This window comes from Dendropsophus ebraccatus, chromosome 13 (assembly GCF_027789765.1).
Source record: "Dendropsophus ebraccatus isolate aDenEbr1 chromosome 13, aDenEbr1.pat, whole genome shotgun sequence".
In the NCBI taxonomy this organism is placed as follows: Eukaryota; Metazoa; Chordata; class Amphibia; order Anura; family Hylidae; genus Dendropsophus; species Dendropsophus ebraccatus.
In genome coordinates, this window is record NC_091466.1 from 40341837 (window position 1) to 40358436 (window position 16600).

Consider the following 16600-nt stretch of genomic DNA (forward strand, 5'->3'; position numbering starts at 1 on the left):
ATAGTTGCAGGATATTAGTTTTCTGGTGTCCCTTGCCTGACATGCCAATGTCCATCCAATCAACGAAGCAGAAAACTATACTTATGGGAGAAAACAAACCTTTGCCGTAACATGTACAGTAGTCAATCTCCACCTAAGGGTCCTTTTACCTGTTGCAATTTCTCACTCACGGGCCACTGCAAACGTGTATCAATCAGCGAGATTGGTGCCCGTTTACAGTGCCTTTTCATGGCCACGAAAGATCGGGTCGCTGGGCTGCACGAACAATCCATATATCGTTCTTGCAGCCATTGAAACTGCCAGCATGGATATACATATATCTGTTATGTCAGCCTGCCAATTTCCCAAACAAACAGCAGTTGCATTCTTACCTAACGCACTTGTGATCTGGAAGCCTCTTCTCCAGCTCTCTCCCAGCTGCTGTCTTCAGACTCCGCCTCCTCCAGCTGTCAATTATTCTGAAGACAGTGGCTGAATGGGAGAGCCGGTGAAGAGGATGCCAGGTCACAAGCAGCAGTGCACTAGGTAAGTATGCAACTGGTGTGTGATCTGCGAACTGACAGCATGGCTATATACGACAATGCTGTGAATTTCGCTTTATAGTTATAAGCCTCCACACAGAAAGATGTGTGGCCGATGATGAGAAATTTTTTAGCCTGCTCTAAATGAATGATCAGCTGGAGATCGCATGTTTTCCTTGTCACTTTTACACGGGCCGATAATCGGCCAGTGTAAAAGGACCTTAAGGCCTTTACTCCCTTAAGACATCTCAGCAACTCTTAATAACCTACGTACGTCCACATTGTTGCAGTGTGTTTGTATTGGCCTCCTTCCAATCCCCTTTTATCTCAACCACCGGAGTCTCCTACACAAGTCTCAAAATATACTGTGCTACAAAGCCGGTACTAAGCCCCTCTGTCTGGCTGTCAGATACAAAGTTCTGGTTCCAATGTGAATTAGAATTTGCTGTCCATTTAAGATTTTTAGGTCTGGACATAGTTTATGTGTGAGCTGTAAATGACTTATTATTATGACTCTTGCACTTAGACTCCTTGCTCATCTGTCATTACTGAGACATGCAGACTCCTTTACGAGACTCCTGTTAATATTCAGTGGGATTTTTTATGTATTAACTTGTTTATACCAAGCAGTGTGCATAAAACAATGGTGGTCTCATAACAACATGAATCTCAAAGTTGTGACTGAAAGCGTTTGTTTGCCTCTTCATACAGTACCTCTGTGTGTGCTACCAAGAAGAGTCACAGGCTTCTGCCACCCAATGTATAGTAGCAAACAGGACCGGGTCCTCTCAATTTAAAGGGACTCTGTGATTAGGTTTATGCTGCCTTAAATGAGGGCAGCATAAACTAGTGACAGAAATGCTGAACAGATCGGTGTATTACTTACATCATTCTATGCATCCGTTCTCCTAATATGTAGGAGAATAGGATTGTTGCCACACCCCTACCCCGCCCTCCATCTGCTGATTGACTGATTGACAGTTGGCTGCCTATACACAGCATGGATAGATAACTGCCAATCAGCAGCTGGGGGGGGGGGGGGGCGGGAGAGTTTTCTGCTTCTTATGAATATTGAGAACTACTGGGCTCATGCACATAATGGGGAGGACGACTTATTGTCCATGTTATTAAGAAAGATATCTCTGTATCTGCTGCACAGGACAATGTAAGTGATACATCATTCTGTTCAGCTTCGCTGTCACTAGGACAGCATTACCTTACTGACAGAGTCTATTTAGGGACCGCTAATTGTTTGCCTCTTTTTTTCTCAACCCTAACCAGATTACAATATGTTCCATGAGAATTACATTTGCATTGATATACTGTATAAAGCCCTTGGAGGGGGTCCATAGTGTTTTAATATTGTAAAAACTACTATATGAACGCTTGAATTGAAGACTTATTAATCTGCCTAGATACATACACCATTTTTTTTTTTTTTATTAACTAGTCCAAGACTAAAATCAGTCCATCGGAACAGGGACCGGGTATAAGAAAAAAATGATGAGCTGCAATACCAATGACAGTCTGTAGTCCGGAGTGGCTGCAGACTGCAGACTGGTGAAGCTGTACATTGATTTCCCTATGACACTATAGCTGGAAAGCATAACAGGGACTGACATTGTAATCATCAAAGTCAGTAACACTCTGGGCTTTTCCTCTAAAACTCTGCAACTCAGGAAGTAAGAGCACTTGGGAAAACACTACATTTCCTACGTGTTGATGGCTGCAAAACAAAACCGTCCCAATTCATTAACTGTGAAGCATTTCTCCGTGATACATTGTTAGAACTTTACTGACTACTGGCCCCAGACCGCTTAGCGAAAATACGAAAAAATGATTGAAAAACTATTCTTACCTGTATGACCTTATAATGACATAAATGTAAATAATCTGTTGATCTGATGTGTGATGTCTATAGCAGCGACTATCACTTCTACTTAGATCACTTAGCTATTCCTGATCAGCATGTCTGCCTAGCTACACAGTGCTATTGGAACAGGGGAGGACTTTGGGAAATCTGGGCCTTGGTATAAATTATAAATGCATCCTCTGTTTCTTAAATGGTGGCAGGGGCGTAACTAGGAATGGCTGGGCCCCATAGCAAACTTTTCATTGGGCCGTCCTCCTGCCACGTCACTCGTGCACTGGAGCACTGAGGAAGGGTGGGAGTGGCCTCTTGTGGACAGAGGCAAAGTGTTGCCTGCAGCCACAAGAGTGATTGGCAGAGCAGGGAGCCAATGGCTCCCAACTCACAGCACTGCATTTAAATGCCATTTGCAGCACTTAGGAGGCCAGCTCAGCTTCCGGGTGCTGCAAATGATGAAGGATCAGGGGCCCCATTGCAGCCGCTTTGTCTGCTACGGTGGTAGTTACGCCCCTGACTGGTGGTGATGTCACTGCATAGGATGACATCACTCTGTACGCGATCTATATACAATGTAATAATTAAAGGAACATCCCAGGCAAAACCAAAGTGAGAATCTGTGTGTCATGCAATATTTTCTTAATGTTATGCCTGCTGCTATTAAAATGCTTGTCAGTCAACCTAAAGTATCTTTTTTTTTGTTTTCTGATTATACCCAGATACGGAAACATGTTGTTTTTTTGCAAATTTTTTTTTAATTTTCTGAATATAATTTTTCATTTTGTACATTATTATGGGGGCAGCCATTTTGACTAAGCTGTTTTAATCATGTTCAGAGATATGCTTTACAGTAAGTCTCATGGATATCAGCACTGACAGCATGGATAAGAAAACGTCAGATCAGATTTAGGCCTAGTGGTAAAAGTTTAAACTGCAAGATTTCAGGATTATTTTAAAATAGATAGTAAATAGGAAAATGAGGAAAATTAAAATCACCAAAAAGTCTATGTTTAAACTATGTTTAACTTGAGTTAAAGAATAGGTCAAGTATAAACCTATTGGTATGAAATATCCTCTAACACTCAGGCATGGTTATGAGAGGAAGGTCAAGAAACACAGAAAGTGATATAATAGGAAACTTAAAGGGATCATGTGATATAATATATATTGGAATAGAATCTGCAACATCATGTTGAAGGGCAAAAGAAGCTGAGCAGTTTGATATGTAGTTTGCAGGAAAAGAATCAGTCTAACATGTAATTTGATTAACACCTCTGCTCATTCTAAGCTTAGGAGTCCAGTGGGCGGTCCTAACCAATGATTGCTTTCAGTCAATAAGCAGGACTGCCTATTGCAATCCAGAATAAACAGAAATTTAAATTAAATTCAAAATTCAAACTGTACTGAACATTTTTCCTACGAAACTATATAAATCTGCTCATGATTTTCAACTCTAAAACATGAGGCTGACAGACCAAACACTATATTTAGCATGACAGGTTCCCTTTAAATTTTATGAAACCTGACCACTTATATTGCAACTTACACTTACAGTATCAATGTTTCAGTGCATGTTATTTTTTCCATCTGTGATGTCATGGAAAGTCCCCCTCCCCCCACTCCATGGCACGTCCGTAATGGACAGGTTGAAGTTCATCACACCCATCATGGTTTAACCTCTGCTTTCTCCATATGAGAACAGTTTCCTATTCAGTCTCCATGTAATTTGTGTTTTGGCAGGCATCATATCCAACTGTTTAGGCAACACTTCTCTTTCCTGGATCTGTTGTTAACTCAGGAAAAACAATAGGTCAGCAGTTACACCCAGATTGATGTGTGTTTGAAATAGAATATCCCATAGAAAAACACATTAATAGTCGGGCAGTGCATTGAGCTGAGGTTATGTTAGTGACCAGCACGTGTGTCAATACGGAAGCCCCGAAATGCTTATGGGTAAAAATTAAGGATTGTGTACTTATAGATAAACAGCGGCCGGGTACACTCAATGGCAGGGATGGGGAAACTTCGGACCTCCAGCTGTTGCAAGCCTTTGGCTGTCCGGGCATGATGAGAATTGTAGTTTTGCAACAGCTGGAGGGCCGAAGGTTCCCCATCCCTGCTCTATGGCCTGTGGGTATTTTCTTTATGTACCAAATAACATTGGGGAAGCAATTGAGACTCTCAATTTTTTTTTTTTTTGCTTTTCAAATTGTAATAATCTTTCCATATATAAATATTCTGTAATTTTAGAAATGGTTATTTGGTACCAATATTATATATAGCACTGAAAAAGAACACGATAATCTATTTTGTTTCGCACTCACGGCAATAGAGATGAGTACAGCCAATGTCTCACCTCTATCTATCTCTTACGCACAGCACCCATGATGTCTCGCCGTACGTTCCGTCTATATAATTTTCTGCCATATACATTAATGGACAGCTGTCTGCACTTGAGCCTTTAAACCATTTACCCAAACCCTCTGTAGTTTCGAGACTGTGCAAATATATTCTCTTTTAGAAACCAGACCCCCTGAGGGAATACAGGCGGTGTGAGAAGGAGAATAAGCATTAGATAGACTGTAAATACCTTGAACCTGGGGTTGGAGGCTGGGGGGCATTCTTCCCCCTTTCCTATTCCCTTCCCGGTAATTAGGCCTTAGGATCTGAAATGACACCTTCCAGAAAGAAAGCATTTTTGTGGCAATACTGTGAAACAGATGTTCCAGTCATGACTCCTCTGGAAGTGAGAGACAAGACTTAGATGCCTTTGCCAGCCCATGGATTTGAGCAATAGCAATTAAACAGAAGCTGTGTCATCCTAATTGGGATGGAGAATATTGTTTGGGGAGACAGACTACCTGGAGAGCTAACAGCCTCCTATGTGGGAGTTTAATGCTTTAGATAAGAGTGCAATGAATTGCATTGCACCCGCCAATGGATTAAGTACTGTTTTACGTCCCTCAAACGACCGTTTGTTTAGAAAACTGCAGATCCCTTTAGCATCTTAAAAAGGTTATAAAAGCAGATTATGACTCCGGTTCTGATCAGGCAGAATGTTTAGTGCTTTGCGGCATCATAAAGTGAGCAACAGATAAGGGATAATTAGTATATAACCCCTAATGATCATCCTCATCATCGCCACCATTATCATTGTCAGTACTGGCTGGAACAAGCTATATTGGCATACAAAGGATAGGAAAAGTTTTCTTAAAAAAAATTCTTTTTTTTCTGTCTTTTCCCTTTAACATGCTTCTGCACAATGGTAGTAATGATATATAGAACGGCATAGCCCCTCTCTTCTCTGCCGAAGCCTCTCATGTAAATGAGGAAAACAATCTCAGTGTAATCATTGACTTAGCTATCTTTATTCTACGTAATAAAAGGAATTTAAAAGGAGTCTCTACCCACCCCCACCTCAAATGCTTTTCATGTTTCTTTTCAGGACCTAGAACTTTACGTAGCTGGAGGAGATGCTGGGATAGCAGTTGAATCTGGGCCCCTGTGCTACTTAGCCATATAGGACGATACACTGCATAGTAATACACTACAGGAGATGCCAACAGAAAATACCACAGAGCACCATCCAACATAAAGATTGCCATACACATCAGCTAAATATTGGCAGAATCCACCATATTCACCAAGACTTGCTGATCCTCTAATGTGTAAGGGGGAGCCACCAACTTTCTTCTGATGTCAGGGGAAAGAAGGATTGGTCAATGTTAACTTTGTTCTTGGGGAAATAAGCTGCTGCCAGAGTTATCTCTCCTCTCCCTATTTAGAAAACTTATACTCATTGCCAGACAGAGGGTACATGTGTATGGTGGGTCTGGGAGAGACAATTGTGAGCCATCAGTTATCCATGTGTGTGACCAGCTTTAGGGTAGCCCTGTACCTAGTTTTTGGAGAACACTTTTTTATACATATATATCTGTATCTGCCTGATTGTATTCTTTCGATATCAGGTAATTTATCATTTTTAAAGTATTACGAAACTATCAATTCCATATGATTAGGGCTGGCCTTAGGGTAAATGGCGCCCTGTGCCAAACCTTTTTTCAGTGCCTCCCCCCTTAAGGTAACATGAAGCTCCTTCAGCCTCCCACCACTTCAGACAACATCCAACACCTATTACGCGACCCCTCAGCCATACACACAACTACCCGACCCAACCACACCAGCCATACACACAATTATCCCCCCAGCCAGACACACAGCCACTACTCCCCCGGCCATACACACAACTACCCCCCCAGCCCCCCACACAACAACACCCCCTACACAACTACACCCCCCAACAAAACTACAGTCCTCCCACATCTACAGTTCCCCCCCGTGCCCAGACAACTACAGCCCCCCAGAATACTACAACCCCCAGCCCTGCCGAAAGTTTTTCCCAGAGTGCCGGCCGGGGCATGAGGACACCTGGACTCCATGTCTCCATGTCTCCTTAATGATTGGCTAGTCTTGCGGTTCCGGGTGATGTCTGCTACAGCGCCGCGCAGGAGAGTGGAGGAGAGGAACTAACCAGTACAGGAGTAGGGCGGCCATAGGCACCCCGGCTTCACACCTAACTTAGTAAAAGAAATTAGATGTGCTGTCTGTCTGCAGGAGCACCCCGAACGAACCACTATGCAAGGAGGGTGGGCGGCCAGCTGGGGGTGCTCCGGCAGACAGACAGCACATCTAACTTCTACTTCTAAGTTAGGTGTGCAGCTGTCTGTCTGCTGAAGCACCACCCCAGCTGGCCGGGATTGAGGCTCCCTGTGCAAGTGCACAGGTCGCACACCCCAACGGCTGGCCCTGCATATCATGATGTCACTATTGAGGTAAATGAGCATTCTAAATTACAGATTTCTTTCAGATACCTACAAGGTTTACATATCCCCTCAATTACTTTTAGCTTAAATGCTCTTTCAGCCGAAAGCTGTTTATTCCAACGACACCACACCTGTATACATGCATGCCTTACTCAGTCAAGCATGTATGTCAGTAGCGGGATATAAGATGCTGCCAGACACCTCTGCTGGAGGTTTTGCTCTGGGGGAATAAAAGGATTCACTGTTGAAATTCATTGTGGCCAACATCTCTGGTTGTGGGAGAGTCAGGAGGGCCTTGTACACCTGATAATTGTGGGTATGGCTGACTTTTCTCTAATGTGTATGGTCATTATAGTCCGTATTCAATATTATACTGCAGGCTGTTGTGAATTAAAGTCTTTAGTCTTTTAATGGGATTCATAGGTCAAAAAGGGATATAAATCGCTTGTAGGTAAAATAATCTAACATGAGAGATCTACTGTTTTACTGTTTGGGGATTTACATTGTAAGAAATTTCCTTCCACTTTCTTGGGATTAGTTTCAAGGTGATCTCCTGCCTGATTCCATATAGCATCATCCTTATATTATTACCTCGTGTGGTTGCAGAGAGTACAAAGAAAATGTTTTGTTCTGCTGGTCTCTGCACAGACAAAGACAATATATTCTTCTTGCATCTAGCTCTCTGTGGGGGTCCTGAGGTGGAGATAAGAGGGAAGGAAGTTGTAATGGATGAAGCTGTGGGCACTGACAGAGTGTGATGTGTAAATAAAGCAGATAAGTGCAGCTTCCTGTGGCGTCTACATGGAGCATTCCTCTGACCAGACTCATCTTTATGGTCGGACATGTTTCCACTGCACAAAAATAAAGGTGGCCGCAAGGATCTGGGATAAAAAGTGAAGATGACAAGGATTTTTATGGATCGCAGTTGGCAGTAACTTGTTACTAAGTTTTATGGTTAGAAGCATGTAAAAATCAACAGCCCCATTTAACAACCACTCAATGGCTCCTGGCATTCCAGGGCTGTAAAATAAACTGTTATTGGCTTCTCAGGTCTGAGGTCAACAGCCTATTTGTACAACCAAAGTCATGGCCATCCTGCCCTCAAGGCTTGTCGTATTCTTAGAGTTTCAGTAAGTTTACTTTATGTTTCCTTTTTTTGTGCTTTCTGTTCACGTAATCCTCTGTGTTTTATGCAGTTGTAAATGTTTAGGTATAAGTAGGATATACTGGACCCCCCATTTAACTATTTGCAACTGTGCCATGATCACGACCAATTCTGGGGATCAGCTCCTGTTGGAAAAACTGCTTATAGTTAAATATATTCTCTGCAGTCACCACTACAGGTGACTTGTAGTATGACATGGTGCCCATTCTGTGGTGCCACAGATCTCAGCTCTGACTAAGAGCGGATCCTCAGCCTAAATTGTAGGTTGTCTGAAACATGGAACATCTTGAAAGCCACCATATTAGAACAAGGGCAAGTTTTTCCAATGGTGGTCATCTCAAAGAAGACTAAATTGATTGCCGCGATTAGATTTGCTTTCCCCTCAAAGGCAAAACACTGGCTCTCTAGGGCCACCTATTGGAACTAGCTATCCTTAAAGGAGAAGTCCGGCGAAAAATTTTATTAAAGTATTGTACTGCCCCCCAAAAGTCAAGTCAAAAGACAAATCACCAATATAGACTTATTATGGGAAATGCTTATAAAGTTTTTCCCTGCATTACTACAGCATCAAGGCTTCACTTCCTGGATAAAACGGTGATGTCACAACCCGACTCCCAGAGCTGTGCGGGCTGTGGCTGCTGGAGAGGATGATGGCAGAGGGATGCTCAGTCTCCCTCCATTGTCCTATGTCCCTCAGTGCCCCCTTGCCATCATCCACTCCAGCAGCCACAGCCCGCACAGCTTTCAGAGTCGGGTCGTGACATCACCATTTTATCCAGGAAGTGAAGTCTTGATGCAGTAGTAAGTGCAGGGAAAATAGCATTTCCCGTAATAAGTGTATATTGGTGATTTGTATAACTTTTGGGGAGCAATACAATACTTTAATAAAAATTTTCACTGGACTTCTCCTTTAATGATAGAGCATTGAAACAGAACATTGAAACATGAAGCATTGAACAGAGCATTGAAACATATGTAAGGTGTACCAATGAAAGCATGGCCTCCCCATATGAATAAGTCACCCATCTGTAGGCAACTGTTTTGGGGTTCGTGTCCCTCATCAGTGCTGAGTAGGGTACTAGCTGGCTGGGTGAGAAGACTTTGACTATACACCCTCAATAACTGATGGCAGAACGATCGTCTCACCATCAGTTATATCTCCTGCCTATAGCCTGCCCTCCTTATACCCAGAAACGTTTAGGGGCGGCTGAGTATTTCTGTGTTCTCTATGTGGAGGGTTGAGCCATAGCAATATCGTTCTCGCTGTGGTTTATCGCTCTCTCAACAAAATTGATGGCTGTGATTTTCCATCATGGTCAACCCCCCTCGCCCCCAACACCATCTGTTGATGGTTGTTCTAGATGGCCCCTGATATCGGTGGCCAAATATGCTGCAAGCGGTGGGGTTCGGCTGCCATAAGTGTAAAGTGTATAGAGACCTTTAGGTGTAGGGAGTAGTACTTTTCCTGGTGTCACTTTATAGGTCAAGCAATGCTCCCTGGGAAAAATATCCACCCTGTGTTTCTATTCCATTCAGGAGATAAGGGTGCACTCCTGCAATTCTGTGAAGGTTACAACTGTCTATAGCTGGCAGGGGGGATGGGTCCAGCCGGAGCTCCGTGGGACTAGTCTCATTAGTACATAGTTGTCATATTGCCCTTAATCTCCACAGACAGGCTTGAATATTTAACCCTGGAAATGTTTAGCCATTGTTTACCCACTGTGATGTTTTTAGGACCAACCAACTCCATGAAGGGTAATGAGTTTATAGGATAGACTGGGCTACAGTAACCGTGCACTAACATCCTCACGGGAATGTGTCAGTGGAGGCAAACTGTATGAGCTAAACACAACAGGGGCACAACTCACCCACATACATTTTATCCCAGCTGGACTGCTACATTGTAACAAACAGTTTGAATGAATCCATTCACTGACAGCAAGTAGAGATCATGCAATGGATAAGCGAATGGCACAACTCCTGTAATTCCATCATACAAAATCTTTAGGGTCAACATGTGGAAGGGTATAGGGTGCACACATAGAAATGGTGAGTGGGTTATGTTTGTCATTTGTGGTATGTGGAGTGAAGATCATATGCTTGTTATCTATGATGTAAGGAGATAAAACTCTTCTTTGTATGAAGCAGCACTTAAAGGAGACCAGAAATAGCATAGACTTTAGAGGAACTTATAGCCTGACACAGTCCAGAGCACGTACCTCTGTGAAGTGAGCACACATATCTGTTCCTGCTGTCTCCAATGGGAGAACAAGCTTGGATTTGCAATCTACCTCATCTTAGGGGCAAGTCATTGGCTCCAAGGTGACCTCCAAGTGGGGTTGCATTCTGCTGACCCTTTAGGGCCCATTATTGTGTCACTGGAATATCCTCTACAACTAACAGCCAGATGACCATTCGACCCAGAAGTTTATCTTGGAGATCTGGGTTCCCAGTGCAACAGGAGCCCTCATTGCACTATATTACATATAGTATTGACTTAAGAGATACACAGACCCCGTTAGGAAGTTGGGGCAGGGGCAACTGCTACCTTTGCAATCACTGTAGTTCCTCCATAGACATACACGTGATACTCCTTTTTTGATGCTCCTTTTTTCACTCAACAGCAGCTTTACTCATAAACTCATAGGTGATCCAACTTAATAGAAGTATATCCAAGAAAAAAAGGAAGGAACTTTCCCCCAATTGTAGTTTAAAATAGGTATTACATTCCTAAGCCCCTCGTACTGAGGCCTCAGACACCTTAATCATAAGGTCTACATTCAGGTAAATGGGAAAGAATGTTTCTGGGCTACTGTGTCTGTACTGAGATGAATTACTCATAGAAAATAATAGGTTAACAGTAGCCTTTGTTTAACCCTTTAAATGCACATGAAGGCATCTCCTCGTTTATTTATTTTTATTCTGAATGAACTTGTTATTCGGAAGTCCTGAATTACAGGACTGGGGAGGCTGGAGCGGATAATTAGAGAGTGTGATCGCTGCACGTTCAGCTTTCATTTTATCTTCACACCCAGTGGACACAGTCTTTTCCTTGAGGATAGTGTTACAAAGGTATGTATTATTCCAGTGGAAGCGTCCATCCTTCTGAGTCAGATAGCAGATGGTCTTGGAAGTTCTTATCTCTGTGATGAGCTCCTACTCTCCCACACCTCATCTAGAAGCCTAGGTAGGAGACCACAGTCAATTCTTATCAGTGTCGAGGTAATCATTTTTGGAAACTTTTTTTTTGCACTTTTATGTAGTAAATGGATTTTATTCTAATTCTCCATTGCTGTCTTGGGTCTTTGGAAAAGTTTTGGTATGAAATATAATTTGGAGTTTGTGTTTTTATGGATTTATTTTTCAGTCTATTTTTATTAGAATTTTACTATTTTCTGGTATATTTTTTATTGCATTTGCTTAATATTTTTCATTATTTTCTATTGCTATATTAATTTGTGGGTATTATATGTAATGGATAATTTATATATTGTGGAATATGTTAGCTTTATTTTACTTGTTAGAGCTAGGTGACGTCTTATTGTAATTGTATGTCCCATCGATGATGTATGAAGTAACACAACATGAATGGTGGACAGTATGCAGCATGGCTGGGGCATCTTAGCATATAGCTGGGTATTATAACTTATATAGATATAGTGCTTACCATTTATAAAGAGTATACTCCTAGTTTGATATCCTTTGTCTAGTTGTCTAACGTTAAATGTGTTTAAACTTTAAGTGGATGTGTAATAGATATATACTCCAGTGTAGTGTCCTTCCCTTGAGTATTTTGAACAGATGCTTAGTTTTTTTTTTCTCATTGGGTCTGCTTGTAGTCCTATCAGCATGTGGTAGTGATGATGTGTCTGCCGTGTGGGGCACTACTATAATGGTTTTTGGTATAGCTTCCTGTAATTCTGTCTCTGTGCGGTATGTTCTTGTTTTGTCTAACTTTTCTCCATGGGAGACAAAGAGGCTTACCGTGGGTCATAAAACAATCTAAACATGGAGGAGGGTTGAGTTACTTAATAGATGGGAGTAAGATACAATATCATTGTTATGGTAATTGTTTCTATACATTGTGATGACTGATAAGCTTGGTCTGTATGACATCTCTATTATTAATAGACCCTAGACTACACAGTGTGCCCGTGAGTCTCCTCTCCGACATGTACACAGTAAATGCCATGAGATATAGTCCAGGATCAGAGTAGGTGTCTATGATTTTACCACTTAAAGGGATTAAAACAAGCGTTTCTTGAAGATAGGAGTTGTCACGATTATTCCTACAGATGTGTTTCTATTCATTGCCATAACTTCCATTGCATTGCATATATATCACCAACATATTCTACATTCTGTACAATGATTGTCACTGCTTCACTAACTGTCATTAACTTCCCTATGTCTTACACATAAGGGTAAGTTTCATAGGAGGGCGTTCATAGATGTTCATAGATGTCAGTGCTCTAGCATAGCTTGCATCTAGGGTGGGTGCAATGGATAAAAAAAAACAATGCATTCAACATTTTTGGAACCTACATGGAAGCACCAGATGGCAACTATCCTGAATCATTCAGAGGTCTGGCACCATGCCCCATTTCAGCCTATGTGTCACTGTGTCAGGCACTGGATGCAAGGAATCCAGGTTCTTGCATACAACATTCCCATCTAGGATAGCTCTATATTGCTAGGCATATGTAAACCTAACCTGTCAGCAGAAAACACACTCAGAAGCATGGGGAAAAGGATAAACTTCATGCAGAAGGCATATTTTATATAAACCTATATTAAATATTTGTTTCTCAGGGAAAGAGTGTTTACATGGATTATATCAATGTATTTACGAAGCAGTTCTAGTACAAATACAGGCATTTAAAGGAACAAAGTAAATAGTGCAAAGGAACATAGCTATAGGGTACATAGGCAAAAATCATATCTATATTTTGGCCCACAGACTGTCAGTGGCTTAAGGAGGGTGCAACAAAGTTTTTATTGGGGCTAAGGGGCATTAATCCCCTCTTTGCATATACCCAGTATAATTTTATTGCCAGAATGACTGTTCTTTAACTTCCTATGTTATCGTCTGTGTTGGTTTTCCTGTGAACCTTAAAGCTTTCCATTTGATGCCCTCTCTAAAAAAAAAAAGTATTATTTTTCCAGAAATCCCATTTCCACTGATGTGGTCTTTGATGCTTCTCTACAGCACGCCGCACATTACCTTGTGATAACAACATTTGCCCTGTGCTCTTCTCCAGCTTTACGATGGCTGCACAAACAAGCTTATTTTTAGCCAAACCCTTTGAAGAGGACATTTACTAAGAAAAAAAAAAGATTGAGGACATACAACTGTGACATATTTATAAGCTACTTGTCATTTCCAGCATGCCACCGATAGACTCTTTCTATAAATGTAATGGGCACTTGTAACTCTTATAAACACAGGCCATCGCCCGTAAGTAAACACCCGGACACCTTGTTCCTATCTGTCATCGGCTGGCCCCATTCATTCTCTACCAATGAGTTCACCATCTCATGGGTTGTGCTGTTTGTAGAGCCTTTGAAATGGTATAATCATTAGAAGTGGTGATTAGAATTCTCCGGCATGTTATTGTATGTAGAGATGATCTGTAAATTGAAGCTTCTCTACAATTTAAAGGGTTCATTGAAGCTAATGGGAAAGAGTCACGCTTATTATTCTTACTTATAATAGGGTGCCAGGAAACCAGTCTGATAGCAATGTCTCGATGTATTGTAGGTTAACACACATATGCTAATAACTGGTTTCTATGGTTATACAATTAGCTTACATTCTATACCTTTTTAAGAAAAAAAGCTTGGCTGAACACGTATATTAATGGCATCACATAAAATGTCTTTTTTTCTTCAGAAACAGTACCACTCTTGTACATAGGCTCTATCAGGTATAGCAATTTATTTGAAATTGCAGGCACAGTTCCATAAAACCCTTTTTAAGCTATACAATCAGGTGGAATGACTGATAGTTTTTGGCATTAACCTTCTCTTATGGTACTTTTACACGTAGCGATAATTCGCCCGATCGCACGATTAACGATTTTGAATGAACGATGTTTTTTTTACAACGATCAGCGTTTAGACGGAACGATACATGGTACGGAAAAATCGTTATGCGATCGTTTTGCGATCGCTTCAGGCTATCTCACACATAGGGGAAATCGTTGAAAGACTGTTTACACGGAACGATCTGGGAATTTTTTGCAAACGACCAACGATAATTTGAGAACTTGTTGAAAGATCAAAATGAACGATTTCTCGCTCGTCGTTTGATCGTTCGCTGCATTTACACGTACGGTTATCGTTCAAATTCGATCGTTATTGTGCAAATTCGAACGATAAATCGTTCCGTGTAAAAGGACCATAAAAGGGGCAGTCTGATCAGATGCAGCCTGTGGGTTGATCAGCTGATTTCCACCTCCAGCAAACTAAGCTACCTCCAACCAGGCTGCAACCAACCATGGTGACTGTCAGATCAATAATACAAAGATGGCTTGAATCCCAAGGGAGGCGCCACTGGTACAGATCAGGCCTCTGTTATGTGTTCTGAGTGGGGCACCCCCTCTATAATGTCATTATGCCCTAAAAGGACATAAAGACAGGGTTGATTTAATGGGAAAACCCCTTGAACACTGCATGAGGGCTTGGGTCTGGCAGGCACAATAGACATTATATTGTTGATTGAACGTAGGGGCATAGGTATAAGGGATGCAGAGGTAGTGGCCACACAAGGACCCTGAGGGGGCCCATACACTTTTATGCTAATAGAAGACACAAGTATTATAAATGGCACATACAGTTAGGTGGTCCGGTTACAGACTTTGCATTGAGATCAAAGATTTCTGAATATTCCATTGGAAAAAGTCATGTAGTGAGTTATAACTGCTTCCAATAAATAGCACGAATAAAGAGATATAACATAAATTTAAAAAAAAAAATTCAGTACACATCAAGACTAGAACTGGTAACAAAGGGGTTGAGACAGAAGTCAAGGCTGAACAGCTGATACAAATTTTCTAGATTAAATGGGGATGAGCACTTCATCTCTATACAACATATTGATGTATGATGTTGAGAAATGACATCATTAACCATAGTATATATCTTCCAGATATGTAAGATATAAGTGATTCATTGTATAAAATCTGTATGTGTATTGTTTAACCTGTGTATCTGGGAAGTGATCTCTTGTTCTTTTGTGTCTAGTGGGATTTAAGGACATATGAACAGACATGTAAACAGAGGGGGTTTGTAGACTGCACCTTCTGAGCCCCCCTACATGTCATCATAAATTAAAATGATGGATCTCTCATTGAAAACCACATCCCCTTGGTCATAGCAATAGGTGGTGGTGGTGGTGTGTGTGTGTGTGTGGGGGGGGGGTAATTAGTCATGGATTATTCACAAACTACATTTGCAGATGTCTATCAGTGTGTACAGGTGAATCTTCACTTCATGGCTATGTTCACACTAGGTAAAAGTACGGCCGTTGTTGCCCAAAGTGTGAACATAGCCTATGGCTGTCTTGAAGCATCTAATGTTGTGTCATAGTGGAAGCAATAGGACTGCATTGGATACCACTATAAACCTTTAGCACGATGTCGGATGCTCATTGTCTTTTAACTTGTTGAAACGTAAATGTGCTGCCATCACTCCATGTAATAGGAGTAGCAACAGCAGACCACCGTTATCTTCTATGGGCTGCCTGGACAATCCAGCAATCACCCGGGCAGCTCCCCCCAGATCCCCTCGGCCCCCTGGATCTTACCTGGTAGCTGCCGACACATGTAATACCACTGGCAATGGGCGGGGAACGAAGAGCAAGCGAACGCTAACCTGACAGGCGCTCGCTTGCTCCTCTGAATTGCCCCATGTAATAGGGGCTTTACAGCTGATGTATGCCACAGAAACTGAAAGAATCTGCACCTTTTCCGTGGCGTATGCCAGCAGTGCATTTTTTAAAACAGTTCCCCTTTGACTTCTATTAATATGGTAGTATGAGGCGCATGTAAAAGTTGCAGGAAGGCGACTCTTTTGTACTAGTATGGGAGTATCCATTTGTCGAAATTCTTTATTATCAATGAAGACAAGATATACTTGACATCTTGACTATATCAAGCACCTAGACCCTGACCGATCAAAACGTTTAACATGCCAAAAGTATTTTTTCTTTAACAACAGTAAC

The 16600-nt window shown here is 41.7% G+C and overlaps 1 protein-coding gene across 4 annotated transcripts in view; it reads left to right on the forward strand.

Annotated features, from left to right (window-relative positions):
* Positions 1–16600, forward strand: part of KIF26A (kinesin family member 26A) — a 108679-nt gene that overhangs the window by 25722 nt on the left and 66357 nt on the right. The window contains exon 1 of one of the 4 annotated variants that reach the window (XM_069950037.1): positions 11493–11563. The exons of the other annotated variants lie outside the window; for them this stretch is intronic. The gene's annotated coding sequence lies outside the window, so the exon portion shown is untranslated. Of the gene's footprint in view, positions 1–11492; positions 11564–16600 lie in introns of those variants that run through there. 4 annotated transcript variants of the gene reach the window in all.